This window comes from Sarcophilus harrisii, chromosome 6 (assembly GCF_902635505.1).
Source record: "Sarcophilus harrisii chromosome 6, mSarHar1.11, whole genome shotgun sequence".
NCBI lineage: Eukaryota > Metazoa > Chordata > Mammalia > Dasyuromorphia > Dasyuridae > Sarcophilus > Sarcophilus harrisii.
Genome location: NC_045431.1, coordinates 205,133,669 through 205,154,018, shown reverse-complemented (window position 1 = coordinate 205,154,018; position 20,350 = coordinate 205,133,669). Strand labels below are relative to the sequence as shown.

The following is a 20,350-nucleotide window of genomic DNA, read 5'->3' as shown; positions in this document are numbered from 1 at the left end:
ATAACTGAATGTGGAGCTCACAAAATTATGATTATCGATAAATGTTAGATTTGGATACTATTTTATATACTAAGGACCACATAAAAATTTCTTAGGAGAAAAGGGGTCACAAGGGGAGAGAGTAAGTCCTGATATAGTCCGTATCACTGACAGATCCTCATCTATTCTCTATGTGAACATTTCAAGTGAACCAAGCTCATACTATCAAGGTAGCAACCCATTGCATCACTAGACAATTCTATTTCTTTGGAAATGTTTTCCATTCATCAAAAGTCAACTTCCATGAAACTTCTATTCAAACTGGTCCTGGTTCTCCTTTCTGGAACAACGAAACAAATCCAATCCTTCCTCTTTGTGATAGCTTTTCAAATTTCAGAACACAACTATCAGGTCTTTTCTTTACCAGGTTAATCAAATCTACTTTCTGTGGCAAGGTTTCGGAAGTCTTCTTAGTGTCTGGTTATTCTTCACTCCAAAAGATAGATATCTATCTATCATGTACTGTCCAGAATTGAAAACAATGCTCTGAATGTGCTAGGACCAGTACAAAGTGCAGTGGGGCAAGTGCTTCTCTTGACTATAACACCATCTATTCAATTCAGGCATTCATTCATTAACCATTTATTAAGCAACTATTATGTGTAAAGCTTTCTATTTCTCTTAATGCAGCCTAAGGTCATATTAACTATTTTTGGCTGCCATATTACCCTGTTGACTCATATTGAGTTTATGAATCAAACACACCTAAGCCTTTACACAATGTATTTGTAATATGAATGCTTAATGACTGACCACCCTCCCTATTCTGGTAAAATTGATCTTTTCCCGTCTAAATACAAGTTAAATTCTAACCTGTTAATTTCAGCCCATCTTTCCAACCTGTCAACATCTTTTTGTTTTGTTTTGTTTTTATGCCAATTTTGTTGCTGTTGAGTTCTTTGCATTTGGTTCTGCCTTTTTGTGGTCCTATTTGGGGTTTTCTGAGAAAAGATACCGGAATTGGTTTGCCATTCACTTCTCCAGCTCATTTTACTGATGAGGAAATTGAAGCAGACAGGGTGAAGTGATTTGCCCAAGGTCACAAAGCTACTAAAGGCCTGCAGCTAGATTTGAACTCACAAAGATAAGTATTCTTGATTCCAAACCTGGCATTCTTTCCATTCTGACATCTAGCTGCATAACAAGATTGTATCACAATGGTAATCTACTATATTGCAGTTCTCTATCACTGGTAAAATTCCTACATCTGATTATTACATCTTCAAAATTCTTACGTGAACTAGAAATCTGCTCTGCCCTTAGTTCATCCTACTTTAATTTTGGTGATATTTTATCCATCTATTAGATAGCAAGCTTTCAGAGGGCAGGATATTTTTCTTTTGATGTTTTCCAAAGAGCAAGTATTTGATGTGGACCTAATTGAATTTGCTAAACATATGCTTTCATCAGTGGATAATTTATGAGACTTTCAAGAAGGCAGAAATGATTTACTTTTCCTTTTCATTTTTTTTTAATGAAACAAAGTTAGGAGAAAGATGGATAAAAAATCAAGATGACTCCAAAAAACTTCAAGACTAATCAAGGGCACTGAAGCTAACAAGATGAAATATAATATAGAGTCTTACTAGATTTAGTTCAGTGAGTAAAAAAGGTCAGTTTGCATACAGTCCCTTTCTCTTTTCCCACCTAGTCCCTAAACTATAAGCACAAAATGTTGATGTAGAGTTTTCTCTTACATTAAGAACATATTCTCAAATTTTGAATAATATCCCACCTAAGGAGCATTCTGTCTCCCTCCCTCTCACAGTGCTGCATCATGTGGATTGGAAGACGTATGTGCTCCTTACCTGCTATATATCCTCTAGCAAATGTAGATGCATTAAATGTTTGTCTGTGGAATTTACCTGAAAATATGCATGATACTATATCTCTACCATGTTTAACATATTTTGGGCTACTTGCCATCTAGAAGAGGGTGTGAGGGAAGGGGAGGGAATTGGAACACAGGGTTTTGCAAGGGCTAATGTCGAAGAATTGTCCACCCATATGTTTTGAAAAATGAAAAGCTTTAATTAAAAAAAAAAAAAAATGCATGATACTTGAGGCCACAGACTATTCACTGCAATGACTGTATCCCCAATACCTAGAATGGTTTCCTATTTAGAGTTATTTGTTCATTGCAAAAGGCCAATATAAACTAGAGGAAAATCTACCAAAAAAAAAAAAAAAAACTTGGGAAGTAAAAAAGGGTAAATGCTTAGGTGGTGGGGAAAGGGGTGTTCATGCATTCCTGTGTGTGTGTGTGTGTGTGTGTGTGTGTGTGTGTGTGTGTGTTGGGATTTTTGAGTAAAGATGATAATAGGAAAAAAGATTAGAAAGGGAGTAAGATAGAGTCAAGATTGTATATAACATGAACGTCAAACAAAATATCACTGACACAAAATTCAAATGAGCAAGGTAAACAAAATATTTTGGAGGAAGGAGTGATATGACCAAATATGTCAGGAAAAATTAACTTAGTAGTTTCATTGTTGCATGACAGATGTGATAGAGTAATGACAAAATGACATTAATAGCCTTTTAAGACGATATTGGCATGTATAATCTATATCAGATTGCTCGATGTCTTGGGAAAGGGGGAGATAAGGGACGGAAGGAGAAAAAACTTGGAACACAAAAATCTTACAAAAATGAATGTTGAATACCATCTTTATAAATACATATATATATATATATATATATGTGAAAAATAAAATACTATTGAGAAAAAAAAGATAATATGTGTATGTGGTAATAAGATGCCATGAAGACAGTTGTTAAAATAGAGTTGTTCAGTCACATCTAATCTCTGTGACTCCATCTGGAATTTTCATGGCAAAGATCCTGGAGCGATTTGCTATTTCCTTTTCCAGCTTATTTTATAACTGAGGAAACTGAGGCAAACAGGGTAAAGTGACTTTCACAGTCACACAGCTAGGAAGTACCTGAGGTTGGATTTGGACTCATAAAGATGGCCTGGTACTCTATTACTACACCATCTAGCTGCCCTAAAATGGAGAGCAGTAGACAAGTACAAGAGATATTATAGAGATGGTATTTACAATGCTTGGTAAGTGGAATGGATATGACAAGTGAAGGGGAACTGAAAATCAAAATATCGTAACTAAGAGAGGCCCTTAAATCATCCAGTCCAGTAATTCTGTTTTACAATTAAGAAAACTAAGGGCTAGAAAGGTGGCACAAGGATACATGGGTATTAAGTGAAAGAGTCATTGTAAAATCAGGTCCTCTGACCTCAAATCCACATATCCACATCCCACACGTGCTAATATGTCCAGGAAAGAATGGTGAATCATGGTGCCACAAAAAGGAATGATGTCAAGAAGAAGAACAGTTTGTGAAGGAGGGGAGAAGAGATAAGTAAAATAATTTTAGACAAGTTGATTTTAGGGTGCTTGTGAAATGTCTGTGTAAACATGGAGGTCTGAAGCTAAGTAAAAGATCAGTACATTATTAACACTTTTTGCTTAAGATCATTCAATCACCCAGGAATCCACCAAAATTGTCATCCAACTAACATTGCTGTTCCATCTTTCTCACACTATTGTCAGGAAATAATATGACAAATGCCTTCCTGAACGCCTCTAGAATAATCTCCTCGATCTACCAACCTTTTAAAAGAAATTACAGTTTGTCATGATATGTTCTTCATGAATCCATGTTAGGTCCTAGTGATCACCTTTCTTCTCAAAATGCTCACAAAACACCCGTTTAATAACTAGAACTTGGCTGGGAATTCTAACTTTAACAAAGTAGTACGCTATAGTAGAAATCCTGAATTTATAACTAAATATCCTAGATTTGAATCTTGGTTCTGCCAGTTAGTAACTGGATAATCTAAGGCAAACCATTTATTCCCACAGGGCCTCAGTTGACCACATCAGCAAATAATGGGATTGAATTAGATCCCTGCTTCTTAAACTGAGGGTCACGACCCCATATGAGATTTTATAACTGAATGTGGGAGTTAATTGCAAGATTATGATTTATTACCAGTAAATGTTTGGTTTGTTATCTATTTTATATATCTTTACACCCAGGGTCACAAAAATTTCTCAGGTGAAAAAGAGTCACAAAAAAAGTAATCTTTCTAGCACTAAATTCTGTGATCCTAGAAATCATGTTTAGCAAGTCTGTAGACTATCTAATTTTTTTGTAAATACATACATATACATACATCCAGTATAATTATTTGGTCATCTCGAATCTTCTTCACAAACGACCAACATTGTTTTGTAAGTCAAGTCTGCAAGCTACTTCAGGACCATGGATCTGAAGGTATTATTTCCTCACCTGTCCCTGGGTTCCAATTCCCTCTCTATCAAGTGTGTTCTCTAAATGATCTTATTGGCCTTTTCCGAATCACCTGCTTGTCTCTCTCTTCAAGAAGGGCATGTGAGGTGAGCTAGGTGGGTGTCATGGAGCTACACAAGACTGAGAAGCATCAGGCTCATGGCAGTGCCAAAGCAGGAAGGAAAGGGAGGAGAAGGGCAAGGGAGGGTGGTGAGGGATAGATAGCAGCTGGCCTTGGCCTCCCCAAACATCCCCTTAGCAATGCCATCCCTGTGTGATCACTGAGGGCATCCAGACAAGGACTTGGCACTCTGATCACCTCCCTAAAAGCTCTGGCTGACAGCTGGCCTCATATTCATAGATCACAGCTTCCCCACCCACACCCAAAGAGTGGGTGAAGAACCATGCCAGGGAAAGAGGGAGCAAATCCTGTTCATTTTACAACCAGCCCTGCATTACTTCCAAGTGGAGGTCAGGGCCGTATTTTTCACTCCATAAAGATTCAAGATATAGATTCTTTACAACTCTAGGTAAAATTCCATTGAGGAACAAGAAGGTTCTATACACACCAAAAAAAATTGTCTATTGTGGTACAATTTTATATTCTGGAAAATACATTCCCAGGATGCTGGAGCTGCTGTGAATTCCCAAATTGAAAGGATGTGCTTAGAACCAGAAAGGGAGAGGGAGGTGATATTCTCCCTAATCCTTTCCTTCCACCTTCCTCCTTAGGAAACTTAGTGTGGGGAGGTGACTTTTGAGGTAGGAAGGGTAAAGAGAATTGTTGGCAGGAAGATGGGGAAAGTAGAGATAGCTGTCCTTCAGCTCGCAGTTCAAGCCCAAGGAAGCACTTTGCTATTTTCAGGCCACAGGTTGTGTGTTCATTACTCAAAGCTGGCTTAGGAGGCATTTCCCACCTGAACAACAATTCGTGGTCCCAGCCACGTCTGTTCCTGACCTCCAAGTCAAAGTCAGCACCTTGCCCACAATTTCAAATAATCACATTGACTTGAAGTGAAAATTAAAAGGCTTTGTTTCAGAGGAATTTTTCATTTGTTCAAAAGAATTGTATACTAGGTTATATCAAGTGAATCTTTTAGGAAGAGGGTGCTCTCAGATGGACTTGACATTGCCTCAGTCTCTCCTGGGACTAAAAGTGTAAGCTAGCTCATTAGAAAACTCACTGCTGTTGTCCTTGAATTTAAAAGGAAGAGAGGAGGGGGAAAACAATTGCCCACAGGAAAAGGCTGCTCTCCAGAGTCTGGGAATCCCAAAGTAGGAATGAGTGATGGATGGGCTTTCTCCAAAGGGGCCCATATCAAAAAACCCTGGTGATAAGCTCAATCAGCAGATAGCTTATCTGAAGCACATCCTAGCCATATGGAGCCACAAACAACTTCTGCCTGTTGCTTCCACAACAAAAGGCCATCACACAAGTCTCGGCCAGAAAGCCCAATTTGATAGTTCCAGTCCAATGCCTAAATTTGCATTTTACTTAGGATCTGACCTCCCCTTTGATACTCCCGGCCCACTCCCTGCCCTTCTCCTTTTCAAAACACACCATCCACACAGACATAGTGTGGATATGTGGACTCTGTGTGGATCAGGTGAACAAAGAGTAAACCAGATGTCAACTTCAGAAATGGAGCTGCCTGGTGGGGGAGGTTTACAGGAGGCAGCTCCGAAGCAGACAATGAGCTTTTCTCCAAACACTGGGGAAGGCAGGCAGGCGGGTGGGTGGGGCGGGCCTTGGGGAGTGGCTATTTAAAACACTTGGCTCCTTTTATTTCACCACCAGGGAAGTGAATTTGGTGCTCTAAGCCAGAGCAAATGAAGTCATTTTGTTTCCTCGGATTTTCTTTGCATTTCTGTGATGCCTTATGGGTGTAGAGTTAAAAGTCAAGCTGTCCTTTCTGGAAACTTAAAATCTGAGTCCCCTTAAGAGTGAATGTTTGGAGAGAAATTTTAGGGCTTCAGTGTATATGTGTGTGTGTATATATATATTCCAAGTTTAAATAAAGTAGGAAAAAAGTATCACCGGAGAAACATCTGAAAAGAACTACAACTGACTTAGTCAAATGCCATAAGAGTAAGGTGTGAAGAACAGTAGACAAAGCCAACTTCTACATGCAGGAGTGGGTATCAAAGATAACATATGGTTTTATCAAGTGAATCCAACAGGATTTCCTAGACTTTTGTTCCTTACCCTTTTTTCAAAGAATATTAACAGATGGTAAGAATATGCTAATCTATTTATTTAATTTACTATTTCAGGAATGGCAAAAAGAAAGAATACTGCTTTGCAATATTGAGTTCATCAGCCTGTGGCATTCTAAAGAAAAAAAAAATTGTGCTGGGATGCATGATGGGAGATGAGAAAATTCCACACCCATCTATTCTCAGCCTCAGTGGTGGGGGACACAGAAAGGCACATATACTATTTTTCCCAGTTACCCCCATCTAAGTAGAACTATAGTCTCTGATGAGTTTTTCCAATTTTTGTGAACATTCTCAGTTAAAAAAAAAAAAATTCTCCTTTCATGTTAAGTTGAGATTGCACTTGAATTTCATCCAAAGGCAGAGCTGTACTGAATTATGATAATTAGAAAGCTGTGCCTATAAAAAAAAAAAAAAAAAAAAAAAAAAAAAAAAAGCAGCAGTTGATGCATTTTAAAAAGTTCATGCCAGAGAATATAAGTTCAATATGTTCTCACATAATTAACATTTCCCACCATTAGCAGCAGTTTTTCAGTTTATATCTCTGTAAAAACAACAGTCCTGACAGTGTTTTACACTCAGTCAACAATGTTTAAGTCACTTTACACAAAAGTCTAAACTTTGTCAAATACCTACCGACAATCCCAATTCCTGCTGGAGGCTACCGATTGTGATTCTAAATCACAATGAATAAGGCTAGCTAGCTCTCCCTTTCTGCTTTGAAATTCATTCCTCGGCTCAGGATGAAGCCATTCTAACTAAAACTATGGACGAAGATCTAGCAAAACAAAAATCGCAGCCAGCATCTGGAGAAGGGCAGGAATAGGAGAACAAGCCAGAGCCAGGATAAGCCAGGATAAAAAAGAGAGACAAAGGCTAAGTGAGAAGTGATGGATGCCCTTGCCGAGACTCCGGCAAATCCTGAAGGGCCCTGTGGCCTTAACCAATCCAAAGAAACAATCTGCCACAGTTTGCAAAGTTTCCCGGCCGGTCCAAGGCATTGCTGCAGTACCCACCCTCCCCCAACCCCACCCCAAATTAGAATACAGAGAACAAAGAGAAGCCCCATCCTGAGATCGAAAGTTACTCTCCCAAGAAGCATTTCTTTTTAATGATCAGAAGCAACTAATCTCGTTAGTGGGACAAAGTCCAAAAGAATCTGAAGAAATCTATGAGCTTTAACTCTGAATTCAGGTACTACTGGACAGAGATGGTGCTTCATCATCAAAACATTGGTGATTCTCATGAGAGGTCTCAAGAGTTAATCCAGATTCTGACAACCAAAATAAAATGGGAGTTTATGTTCTAAAATTTAGCGTATGGTTTAAAAAAATCAAAGGATTTAAAGAACAAGAAATTCGTTGTTACAATCCATATATTAAGTTGGAAAAAAAATGACATAGTAAAGAATGGGGACTAAATTGGCTAATTTTACGCTCACCCCCCCCCCCAAAAAAAACCCATAAATGATGAGGTCACAATAAAGGGAAAGGTTCAAATGGGTCACTTGGTTTTATCAACTTTATGAAAACTCAAAATGAAAATATGGTATTAATGTAGGTTCAAAGGAAGCCTGAGCTATAATTGAAATACTACATTGGTTTCATGAACTCCAACTCAACTTATAAGCCATCCTCAATTCCTCTTATCGGTCATTCAACACAGGCACTTTTTAAGTCTCCCGAATAAGACTGAGCTTGTCAAAAAGTGAATCCATTTATAATACTGCTTTCAGAATACCATGATATGCCCAATGAAAGCAACCACTTCTATTAAATAAACTGCATGTGGTGAACAAGAGTTAGCTGGAGACAATACACTGCATATTTTTAGACAAAGTCGGGGCTCCAACTTCCCTGCTCTCCTGGGGGTGAAGCTCTCCAAGATTTACCAGGAACTGATATGAGTTCTCTGCAAATCTTTTCCTTCTTGCTGATTTTTTTCTTTCTGCTAATCTGGCCCAAGACTAGGTCCAAAAAATTTCGAGCTAAAGATGACTTACAGACATTCTACAATGAAAGTGGTTATTACCACTCTCATATATTTGTACAAACCTACCTAGATCAACTACATTCCAATTTCCACTTAAAGGCAGTATAATTAACCTAACGGTTAAGACGGAGATGAAAAGCAATCAGGATAGATGATGTTACCCTGACACATTCAAATATATAAAGAAGCATGTAATCTCTAAAGGGAGCAAACTTTGAAGGTATGACACTTACATTCAATAAGATTTTTAAAAATCTTTACATTTGGGGGTCTAAATTTAACAACTGGTTTGAATTATCTCTTCTGAAAACATATGACTACAATATCATCTTTGCTGTTATAAACTACAATTCTCTCCTACTTTCAAAATCTCATCCACAATTGTTACATTAAAGAGGATTGTGTGTTTTCCCCCCTTCTATTTGCAGCTGCTCTGTACTATCAAAAAGCAGTTTTTGTAAAACTGACACATAGGGTTAAAAAGTTCAAAAAATATTTTTTCTTACTATCCCTCAACTTCTTTTTTTAAAAAGGGGGGGGGGGCAGGGAGGAAAGACTAAGAAATATTCATTCAGAATCTTCAAAATGAGACTACCTACAAGTAAGTTACATCATCCTGTCAGTGAAAGGAGAATAAAATCTCTAAATTGAATCCAGTATCCTCCTTAACCTCTCCCCAGACCAACACCTCTTTTCTAGCCAACTGTTCTCCTGGCAAAAAGCTCTCACATAACAGAATTCATCCTCTCAAATTTAAAATTCACTTTTAAGTCTTTCACAACGAAGTGAGCATTTCCCCCTGGCAACTTGAGGTTAAATTTCATTAAGCAGATGTGAGGATTTTTTTTTTTCTTTAAGGTGCTCAAAAACATAAAAATCATCATCTTTCCTCAAATGTTCTTGTGTAGTTGGCACTCAGTTTCAAGGACTTTATAGAGAGAGCATCACACACAGTGGTCAAAAATTAAGCACAAAGCTTTCCCCTATATTCCCGTTGTTCCGGTTGCTTTTACAATTAAAAGGATAGAAACAAGCCTAAAAACAAAATATTCTGGTTTTCCATTGAAATTATTGGTCAAAATAGAGCTCTTATAATAAAAATGACTTGGGTCTGGGTATTCACATACTATCAAGAAATAATAATTATTCCTCTGGCACTTAATTTCTCAATCATTTATTTATCACAATACAACCAATAATTGATACAGCTTTACATGAAAAGAAAACCTAAGAAAACTCCTGGAGATACACAGATTTAAAAAAAAAAAAAAAATCAAGTCTCTCCCCTCAAAATTACTCCATTTTCAAAGACTAATCATCCCACTTAAGTGTTCAGGAGTCACTTTTTAATTAGTCCTAGCATTTCCTTCTGCAAGAAAGGGATTTCATACCCAAGCTGCCTACTTAGTAGCCATTTTTTAAGAGAGTTATTCCTTGTTATTAATACTGCCCAAAGATCTAATGAGGGTATTCCCTAGCTATTTCTAGAAGTGCCAATATGCTACATAAATCCTACAGGGAGCCATTTTAAATCTAAGAATCACCGGAAAAAAATAATAATCTGAATGTGACTATCAATTATTATTTTAACACATCGTTATAAAAATGCTGCTCAGTCTTTCAATTGAATATTTCCATACAATATTATTTCAGGCTATGTATAGATTTATACATTCTGCCATACTGTAGAATGTCAAAACATCCTGTCTAAGATGTACTTATTCAGCACAGAACTGTAATCCTTGTTTATTCAGGTAACCACCTGCACTCAGCACCCCTGAAACGGCAACTAGCCCGCAGTTCAAAAAAAAAAAAAAAAAAAATCAGGAAGAGGAAAAAAAGAAAAGTCATGTGGTTAACCTGAACTGGAGAATAGGAGATACTGCAGTTTCTGTGCAACAGGCTGTATTTCCAACCTGTAGCACTTTTTTAATTTAAAAAAAATGCCACGAGATCTGAAAAGGCTGGACTAGCTCCCCTCGTAATTTTGGGCTTCTTCCTCCCAAGGTAGTTTTGTTTTTGTTTTTAAATGCATGGCCGGCCTTTGTATGGGCAGAGTAACTGGTCTCTAAGTTTCCAGTACTTACTGAGGTCAATTTTCATTTCTGCAAATCAAAGGCAGCCACTTGCTTCTAATAAGTTAACAAGTCTCCAGAGAAATGGTGGTGGCTGGTATTTCATTGTTTCATAAATGTTTTTATACAGTAACACTATGCAACTTAAAACATATTTTGAAAATAACTAATGGAAATAAAAATCGCGGATCGGTGTTTTTTTAAAAAGGTCCGAGCTAGCCCCCGGTGTTTTTCTGCTACACAAAAATGTAGCTCCGCCTCAAGAAAAATAAAGCAAACAAAACCCCGGCAAAGAAAGGGAAAAGATTCTTAACTTCTCACTCCCTTTAAAAAGCAGGGCAGGACTTTGGGAAACCAAGACTACCAGAGCCGAACAAAGGCTGGAACCACAACCCGCTCCGATTTTCTCCTCTGGATCTTTTCTGGGTCAGTAAACAAACAAATAACCCCTAGGTTTCCTACCGAAGGGAAGTTTTCCAGGGAGAATCTCCTCCTGGGTTTGGTGGTAACTGCGACTTAGTCTTTTTGGGACACAATGTTTCTGCTGACTCCCGAAAATTTTCCACTTGAATGTGCAATTAAGCAGCGGCGGCGGCGGCGGCAGCAGCAGCAGTTCTAGAAAAGCAGTAGAAAAGAACATGCCTTCTTTCATCTTTTAGAAGCCCCCCAAGTCCCCCAAACAGCAGCGCCACTCTCAGAAGCAGCCCGGGAGCCCGAGATCTGCCTGTCTGTCTGCGAGCCTGCCTGCCTGCCTGCCTGTCTGTCTGTCTCTGTCTGTCTCTCTCTGTCGGACCGCAGAGGCGGGCGCTCTCAGGGCACGGGGCTGCGCGGGCTCATGTCAGGCTGGCCGGGGCTGCTGCTGCCGCCGCCGGGGCTGGGGCCGGGGCCGGGCCGGGGCTGCTGCTGCAGGCGGCTGTGGCGGCTGCTCGTCTACCCAGCCTCCGGCTCGCTCCTACGAACTTCTTCCTTCTTGGCGAAAAATGTGAAAAATGTCAAAGGTTTTGTGCGTGTGTGGCGCGCTTGTGTGTGTGTGTGTGTGTGTAATGGAGAAGGGAGGGGGCGAGGGGGAGAGCGAGAGCGCTGTGTGTGTGTGTGTGTGTGTGTGTGAGAGAGAGAGAGAGAGAGAGAGAGAGAGAGAGAGAGAGAGAGAGAGAGAGAGAGAGAGAGAGAGAGAGTGAGGGAGTGTGTGAGGCTGTGAGTGAGAAACACTGAGTCAGGGAAAGCAGCCACAGGAGGAGCAGGGCTGGAACGGGAGCAGCCGCCTGTTGCAGCGCCGGCTTCACACTCCGTAGCAAAACTCCATTTCAACAACTTGCCAGGCTCGCGCTCTCTCGCCTTTTCTGCTCCGGATCCTCCCCACACCCCGGCTCAACTCAGCTCAGCCCAGCCAGCGGACAGACGGACAGACCACGCTCTACACCTTCCCTGTCTCGCGCCTTCCCCCCACCCCCCAGCCGCGCTCCCGGGTCACCTGCAGGCTCGGGGGAGGGGAAGGGGGAGGAGAAGGAGAAGGGGGGGGGTCAGCGGCCGGGAGAAGAGAGGCCGAGGGAAAATAACAGGAGACCCCCTCCCCATCCCCCGCCCAGCGCCCGCTGCCCGCCGGCCGGCCCGCCCGCCCGCCACACACAAAGCAGACAGACAGAGCTCGGGAGGAAGAAAGGAAAGAGAGGGTGACGCTCGTGCAAGGGTCTCTGCGAAGCGGCATCCACCGCCACCTCCCCTGGCAGAAACTTACCTTCCACTCCACCTTTGCAAAAACACCTCCAGCTTTTTGCAATTCAATTGCAAACTTCTTGGCCGCGCGCGCCCGGCGCCGCTCTCACTCTCGGGTGTCTCTCCCACCCCCCCCGGCCCGGCCCGGTCCGGCCCGGCCCCAGCCCCCGGCCCCGGACGCCCACCTCCCCGCCTCTCGCGGCTGGCCCGGCCGCCCCTGCGTGCCAACCCCGGCCCCAGCCCGGCTCCGCTGCGCTCGGCGCCCCGGCTCCCGCTGCCCTGCTCCCCCGCCTCCCCGGGGCTGCGCGGCCGGGGTCTTTTCCTGCCGGCTATTTTTTGTGGGTTTCACTGCATGAGAGGCTGCCCGGGCCCGGCCGCCCGGAGCTGCCCGCAGGATTTAATCAAGTCTGAAAAAGTGCTTAGCGGTGCCCGCGAGCCGGCGGCGGCCGCGGCGGCTGTTTGGGCTCGGGCGGCGCGGCGCGAGCGATGCTAAGAATGTTCGGAATGAGAAGAGGAATGAAATGAACGCGAGGACCGAACTCACTCAGGAGGGGTGGGACCTTGGTGACGTCATGCAGCCGGCCGCCCGGGGACCGGGGGCGGGGCCTGCCGCCGCCGGTGACGTCATAGGGAAGTCCAGGGCGGCGAGGGGGGGGGGCTAAGGGAAGGAGGGACGAAGAAGGAGGAGGAAGAGGAGGAGGAGACTGGAAGGAGGGAAAAGGAGGGAAAGGAAGGAGGAGAGGGAAGAGGAGGAGAAAGGGAAGGAGAAGAGAGGGAGAGGAGGGGGGGCCGGGGTAGACACTCTAGGGCCGCGGCGCCTCGCTGCGCTTCTGGTCGCGCCCCAAAGCCGGCCCGCACCCGCGGCCCCTGGGCCCGAGGCCGGAGGTGGGCTTTCTCTTTCTGCGGAGCCCCGAGCTCCCTCTTTGTCCCTAGCCAGGGCGGGGCCGAGGAGGACCGGGGCTTGTCTGTCCCCCAGCTACCTGCGAGCCACCATCATCTGAACCTCATTTTTCCCTGTCTGCAAAATGGGAATAAAACTTGACTCCTGGACAAGCTTGAAAGTTTCTGAGCAAAGGGGCTCGTTAACGAAAGCTTGGCGAGTAGAGAGCCGGCCTGATCTTGGAAATCAGGACGACCTGGATTTCAGTCCAGTCTCTCACATCCTGGGCCACTTAACTACCTGAAACAGAAAGCTGCTTACTTGAGAGAGTTTGTCCACCTAGAGTTGCGAACCCCTCTTTTCTCTCTCCCTCCCTCTCCGAACCATGTGCTAGGCACGGAGGATGATACAGATTTAAAATTCTACAGTCCTTGGAAGCTGTCATACGGAGCAGCCTGATATGGAGAAAGGGAGTTTGCCTCCTTGCAAACTCTTCGTTCGCTTTATTCCTCAGGCATTTATTAAGCCCGTATTGTGTACAGTGTGAAAGAGATGAAAGACTTTTGCTCGGTCCCCAAGGAGTTTGCAGTATGTAGCAGAGAAAGATGCCCACCTATTACTCCGAATACAAGTTAGAATGGGCAAGGAGGTTCAAACAAAATAACAGTCTTGGTTACTTTTAGAAGGAGCTGATCATTTAGAAGCAACTGATGGAGATATATTGAGTTGGTGGTGATTTATGGGCATAATCAATGCATGTAAATATAGAATTGTCTATAGTTACGAAAATAATACAGCTAAAATTTATATAGCACTTATTATGAGCTAGGCTCTACGTGAAGTGCTTTACAATTATTATCTCACCAATCCCCATTTTACATATGTGGAAACTGAGGGAGGTTACGTGACTAGGGTCACACTGTGTCTGAGGCTGGATTTGAACTCGGGTTCCTACTGAGTACAGGATTCTTGCTCCATCCTCTTCAATACCTACCTTCCTCCCTTTGGGACTAGGGGATGAGGCAGAGTGGAGAGAGAGGTGGCGGAGGGGCAGAGAGGCTCTCAAATCCCAGGATAAAAAGTCTGGATTTCATTGAATAAGCAACAATTGAGATATTTTCATCAGGGAGGGGCAAAAGGAAAAATACTCTGGCAACAGATGAAGGACGACTCTTTTCAGCTTCATCCCCTCAGGTGGAGACTTCCTCTGCCCCAACCCCAACCCTGTTAGTTGAGGAAGGCATATAAGAAATACTCAGAAAGTTCAGGTGACCTTGGACAAGGTCACATAGTTATTAAGTGGCAGAACAGTGATATAACTGAGTCTCCTGAATCATAAGCCAATGTTTCACATCTTGGCCTCCTTTTATAGGAGTTCCCCTAAAGCTTAGACCTGGTTTCACAACCCAGTTTTAATTTGACATTAAAGTGAAAATAGTTGTAGGTGCTCACCCTGGGTGGGGTTTTCCCTAGTTCCTAGAATGTCTCTTGAAACCCAAAGTAACTGAGAATAATATAGAAGCCCTCTAAAAGTGAATTAGTGAAAGGGTAAGTACCAAGTTCTGTTGTTACTTTGCCAGATTGACATAATCTTCCAGGTAAATAATTCAAAGAATTTTCCAGATATTAAACTCATTGATCCTCAGGAAATTTAAATTTAAAAAAAAATTTGGTTTAAATACTTTTTTAAATGCTGATTTAATTTTTTTTTTTATATCCCTGATAGGAATTTCCCCAGACTTATAAATAAGTTCAGTTTCCTTTCTCATTTGATAATCATCAGTCTTTTGTTTACAAACAAGGTTTAATTCTATAGGGTCAGAGATGAATTTTAATTTAGAGTAGTAACTACCGTCTTTGAAAAGAGATATCATTAGACCAATTTTGTGGATTAGAAAAGAGGCCAAAATAAATTGTGATTTAATATTGTACCATTGTTTTAGACCTGTATTTCCCAACACTCTTCCTAAAACTTTGAATGTTCAAGGGTTTGTCTTGTGTTTGCAAGATGACCCTGTTAGAATTACACACATTATGTTTTCACTTGGTTGGATGACCTGTTTGCTCCAGGTGAACAATCATGTGTATTTATGGGTATGCAAGGCCAACATTTAGCTTTTCATTGAGATAGTTAAGTGAGAAAAGTATGAGCATAGCATATAATCCACTTATTCATGTATATTTCTATTTTGAAAACAAAATATTAAATTGACTGCATATTTTAAATAATCTATAACAAGGTGTATGTGTTTTTTTAAAGGTAGAACAAGGTTTAAATTAATAGAACACCTACAGACAAGTACTCTTATCTTTAAACTTCACTCTTATAAACAGCATTTAGCTAACCTTTTCTCTTACCTATAGAACAATCCCAGGACTTATTCAAGACTCGATTTATTCCTGCCTTCTTAGAGTGCTGGTGTTGATTGCTCTGAAATTCCTCTTCTGTCCTGCCCAGCAGGGGAGTGTTTTTGCTTTCTCCTGACAAAAGCAGGCTGTCCCCAGCCTCTCCAATCCCTGTATTCATTCCATCATTCAAAAAAGGGGGAGGAAATTACCTGAACAAGACTAGGTGTTAAAATTCTCACCCTCTGACTTGAAGTTGCTTATAGACAAAGACAGGTACACTACAATATAGAGTAATACCTGGTCACTGTAGCCTCTTTCTTACTTGGATCATAGACTCAAAACCAGAAAGAACCTTAAAGATCATCTAGCTCACCCTATCATTTTACTGATGAGAAAACTATGGTCCCAAAGTCGTGACTTGCCCCAAATCCCACAGGTAATATGTGACATAGTCAGGATTTGAACTTGGGTTCTCACAACTCCAAACCCAAAGATCTTTCCACTGTACCATGCCACTTTGTAAGACTAACTCTTCAATGTGGGTCTCCTGTGATGTTCTTTCTCATTCGGTGTCCTTAGCATTTACCTTTCAGGGTTGTTGTGAGGATCAAATGAGATAATTATAAAGCACTTAGCATAGTACCTGGCATATGGTAGGCACTTAATAAATTGTTTTTTCCTTATAATTACATAGCTCCAATTTAAAAGCTAAATCATGAAGCTCATTTTCAGCAATTTTTAAGACAGCCCAAACTGTTTTCCCCCTTTCTAACTGTCAAGAAATACCTGAAAACAATTAAATAATCCAACCTTCAATGGAAAGAGTACAGGTGGATTTGGGAGGTCCTGGGTTCAAATCTTCACTGCTTTTTAATATCCATGTGACTTTAGACACGTTATTAAATCTCTGCACCTGAGTTTCCTCATTTATAAAATGGGGGAGGAGAAGGGTATAGGCTAAACAACCTCTAAGATCTCTTTCAGCTATAGATCTATGATACTACGACAAACCAAATTTATAAAACCCTATTCTTCAACATGAAGAAAAACTTCAGAGATTATCTCATTCATCTTCTACACAAAACACTGATACTCTCGACAGTAGTCCTAGTATACAATAACTGTCATTATAATGATAACCCACATTTCTATAGTGCTTTAAAACTTAGTACCAGGAGACCATCACCTACAAGGAACTCTTCCCTCACTTCCTCACATACCCCAAAACAGGCCATTCCATTTTTAGACAGCTCTAATTAAGAGTAATCTTCTAATGCACAAGTCTAATCATGTTACTCTCCTTTTCAAAAAACTTTCATTGACTCTTAATTGTTTATGAAAAATGCAAATTACTTAACCTAGTATTCGAGGATCTCAAAAATCTGGCCCTTACCTTTTTGGCTATCGCATATACTAAAATTGCGATATTATGTATCGCAAATACATAATTTCTATGTGATACTTTCTAGCAAAATCAGACTATTCAGCATTCCCCAATCTCATCCTGCCCTTTCTTGCCCCTGTATATATTGTCTTTCACATCAGGAATGGCTTCTACTCACATCTCTTAACTGTTGAAATCCTTTTCCTCTAAATATCACCTCTTCTGACAAGCAATCTATAATCATGTCAATTATAAGTGAATTTTCCCTTCTTAAATCCCTCTTTTCTTTCCTCTTCTTTTCTTCCTTTCTTCTCTCCTGCCTTCTTTCTTCCCTTCTTTACTTCCTTTCCTCCCTCCCTCTCTCCCCTCCTTTTCTCCCTCCCTCCTTTCCTTCCTTCCTTTCTTTTTCTTTCTTTCTCTCTCTCTCTCTCTCTCTCTCTCTCTCTCTCTCTCTCTTTCTCTTTCTTTCTTTCTTTCTTTCTTTCTTTTTCTTTCTTTCTTTCTTTCTTTCTTTCTTTCTTTCTTTCTTTCTTTCTTTTCTTTCTTTCTTTCTTTCTTTCTTTCTTTTGTTCCTTAATGAGTTCTAGTGATAATCCTATAGGGAATACTCCTAAAATTCTAGCTTACAAGCCCCCTCCTGTGTGCTTCCTATTAATAATCAGCCAGCAGACACGATTAGATATTAGCTAAGGCATTCACTAAGATAGCAGCATAAGAAGAATAGGTACAAAACAATTTCCATCCTTTTCATACAGAAATGTGTACTACACTCTCCCACTAAAAAACAAAAACAAAATGAAACAAACAACAATAAAACAGTATCTATAGGATGAGTGGGCAAAAAAAAAATAAGTAAATACAGTTCTATGGCAGTGAGACATACATCTAGGATCCCATGTGCTAAAGCAATTGCCAACTATCTCAATTACAACAGAATCTAGAAGTGTTTTTTCTCTTTGAGGCAAAGCTACCCTAAGGTGCAGCATCTCTGCTGGGCAAGTTTCTCAGCAACACTCCCAGAGTCTGCTGTTTTCCATAACTCTTTCTCTTTTCTGCTGCCATGCCCTGAAGGTGCTTTCTTTCTCATTTTTGAATCTGAGTCTGTCTAGAGTTTGTATCTCTGCTCCCTCAAATTTTTCTTGAAGTTTCTCTAATTGCTGAACTCTCCAATCTCTTTCTAGATGTATGTCTTTCATTCTGCTGCTAGATGCCATGGACAAAGGAGAAATAGGAGAGAGAAATCTCCTCCTCCCCCATCCTATAGGAGTGTCCTCCACAGAGTATTTCTGAAGCTTCATTCTCCCAAACTGAGTCCTATTTCTAGTTCTACCTGCAAAAGCATATATAATTTTTGCTTATTCATTAATGTTGCTCCCTCCAATTCCATCAGAGAAAGGTGTTCACATCATCATGAAAGGATTAGGGAATAGATCCACCTTTATAGATAGTTTTGCAGCCAAGCAGTCAACAAGTTTTTATTAATGATTTACTATGGACCAGGAACTGTGGAAAAAAAAAAAAAAAAAAAAAAAAAAAAAAGCTGGGGATACAAAGAAAGGCAAAAGCAGTATTGTTAATACCTACCTAGGTGACTGCAGTGGATCATCAGCTTGGTCAAGTGTCAGGAAAATCTGAAAAAAAAACTCATAAATGTTCTAGCTATATGACTGAACTTACCCACTATCTGCCTCAGTATCCTCAATCATAAAATGTGGATAATAACTTCTTTCGAGGGTTATAAGGATCATATGAGATAATATTTATAAAAACAGTATAGTCCCTCACATATAGTAGACATTTAATAAATTCTTTTTTTCCTTCGAAATTACATTCTACTCTGAGAAGTTGATCAAAGAGCAACTCCCCCACAGTATTTATGTATTTGTTTTCTTCCCATCACAAGATTTTAAACTCATTTTGAAGGAAGAAACTGTGTTTTGTTTCTTCTTCATATCCCCATTACTTAGCAAAGTGTATCATACATAGTAGATGTGTGATAAATATTTTTTAATTAAAATGTTTCCTTTTGTCCAGCTAAAATCTGTTTCACCATAATTTCCAGCTATAGCTACTAGTGTTACCCTCAGGCCAAACAACATAAGTCAAATCCCTATTCTGCATAACAGGGACTTAAAGAAAGATATCTTATCCTCTCTCTGCTAGGCTTTCTCTTCTCCCAGCTAAACATCCATAGCCCATGATTGCCAATCGTTGCTCTTCTCTGAACGAACTCCAATTTGTCACTATCTTACCTAAAATGAAGGTAACGGACTGAATAACTAGTCCACCCAACTAGAATCAGCCAGAAAATCACCTTCCTCATTCTGAATAGCATTTTCTATTATACAGCTTAGATTATAGAGTTTTCTCTGTATTCTTCGTTCCCTCCTTTCTGCATTATTCTCTCTGACTTTCCTCCATTAGTTATCATCTCTCTTTTGTTATGTTCAGTCTCTCCTCTTTGGCTTTATTCTCTCCACTTTCTCCACTATCTTTTCAACAACAGCATTATCAACAACACACCTTTCTTTAAACCTTCAAACCTACCACTCTCTTCAAGGTATCATCTCCTGTCTTTCTTTGCTTTCCCCACCAAATTTCTTTTTGAAAGGATAATCTATGCTCATGGAACTTAAATCCAACCTTTGTCAGAAAGACTTTCCCAGTCCCCCTTTTAGGTCCTCCCCTCAGCCAACCTTTGTCAGAAAGACTTTCCCAGTCCCCCTTTTAGGTCCTCCCCTCACTTGATTATTTCCAATTTATACTGTATTTGACTTATTTATACATGATTGTTTGGTTGTTATTCCCCACTAAGTTGTGAATTCCTTGTGGACAGGAACTATTTTTTACCTTTTTCTGTATCCCCAGCATTTAGCACAATATCTGACCCATAGTAGGTGCTTCATAAATGTTTATTGACAGATTGGTTGAGTTTACTTCTTGAAACTTTGCATTTATTTTCCATTTCTTTCCTGAAACTGTTCTCTCCAAGGATACCAATGACCAAATCACCAAGTTCAAGAGCCTTTCCTCAGTCACCATTTCACTTGGCCCTATTGACCACTCCCTCCTGGATAAATTCCTGTCCTATTTATTTGGCTTTCATGACTCTGCATTCTTCTGGCTCCTGGGTTCCTTCTGTGACTGCGTCTTTCCTGACTCCAAATCTTTCTTCTCTTTCTGCATGTAGACAGTTTATTTCCCAAGAGTCTGTTCTTCTCTTTTCTCTCTCTTGGTGACTTTATCCCCCTCCATATTTTCTGTTATTACATTCAAGCAGATGATTCTCCTGAATCATTGGTTCTCCAGAACTCTATTTCTTATTTTCTGCCAACATTTTGAAATCAATGTATCCAAAACCAAATGGAAATCTTGAATTTAAATCCA

At 40.7% G+C, this 20,350-nt stretch overlaps 1 protein-coding gene across 7 annotated transcripts in view; it reads right to left on the bottom strand.

Moving 5' to 3' along the window:
• Nucleotides 1-12,520, bottom strand: part of TEAD1 (TEA domain transcription factor 1) — a 294,259-nt gene extending 281,739 nt beyond the window's left edge. For 3 of the 7 annotated variants that reach the window (XM_023506271.2, XM_031943071.1, XM_023506274.2), the window contains exons 1-2: nt 12,373-12,520; nt 11,100-11,252 (exon numbers count right to left, since the gene is read on the bottom strand). The gene's annotated coding sequence lies outside the window, so the exon portion shown is untranslated. The remainder of the gene's footprint in view (nt 1-11,099; nt 11,253-12,372) is intronic. The other 4 variants (XM_023506273.2, XM_023506275.2, XM_012552513.3 and 1 more) reach the window with 3 other exon arrangements.
• Between the last annotated feature and the right edge of the window lie 7,830 nt (nt 12,521-20,350).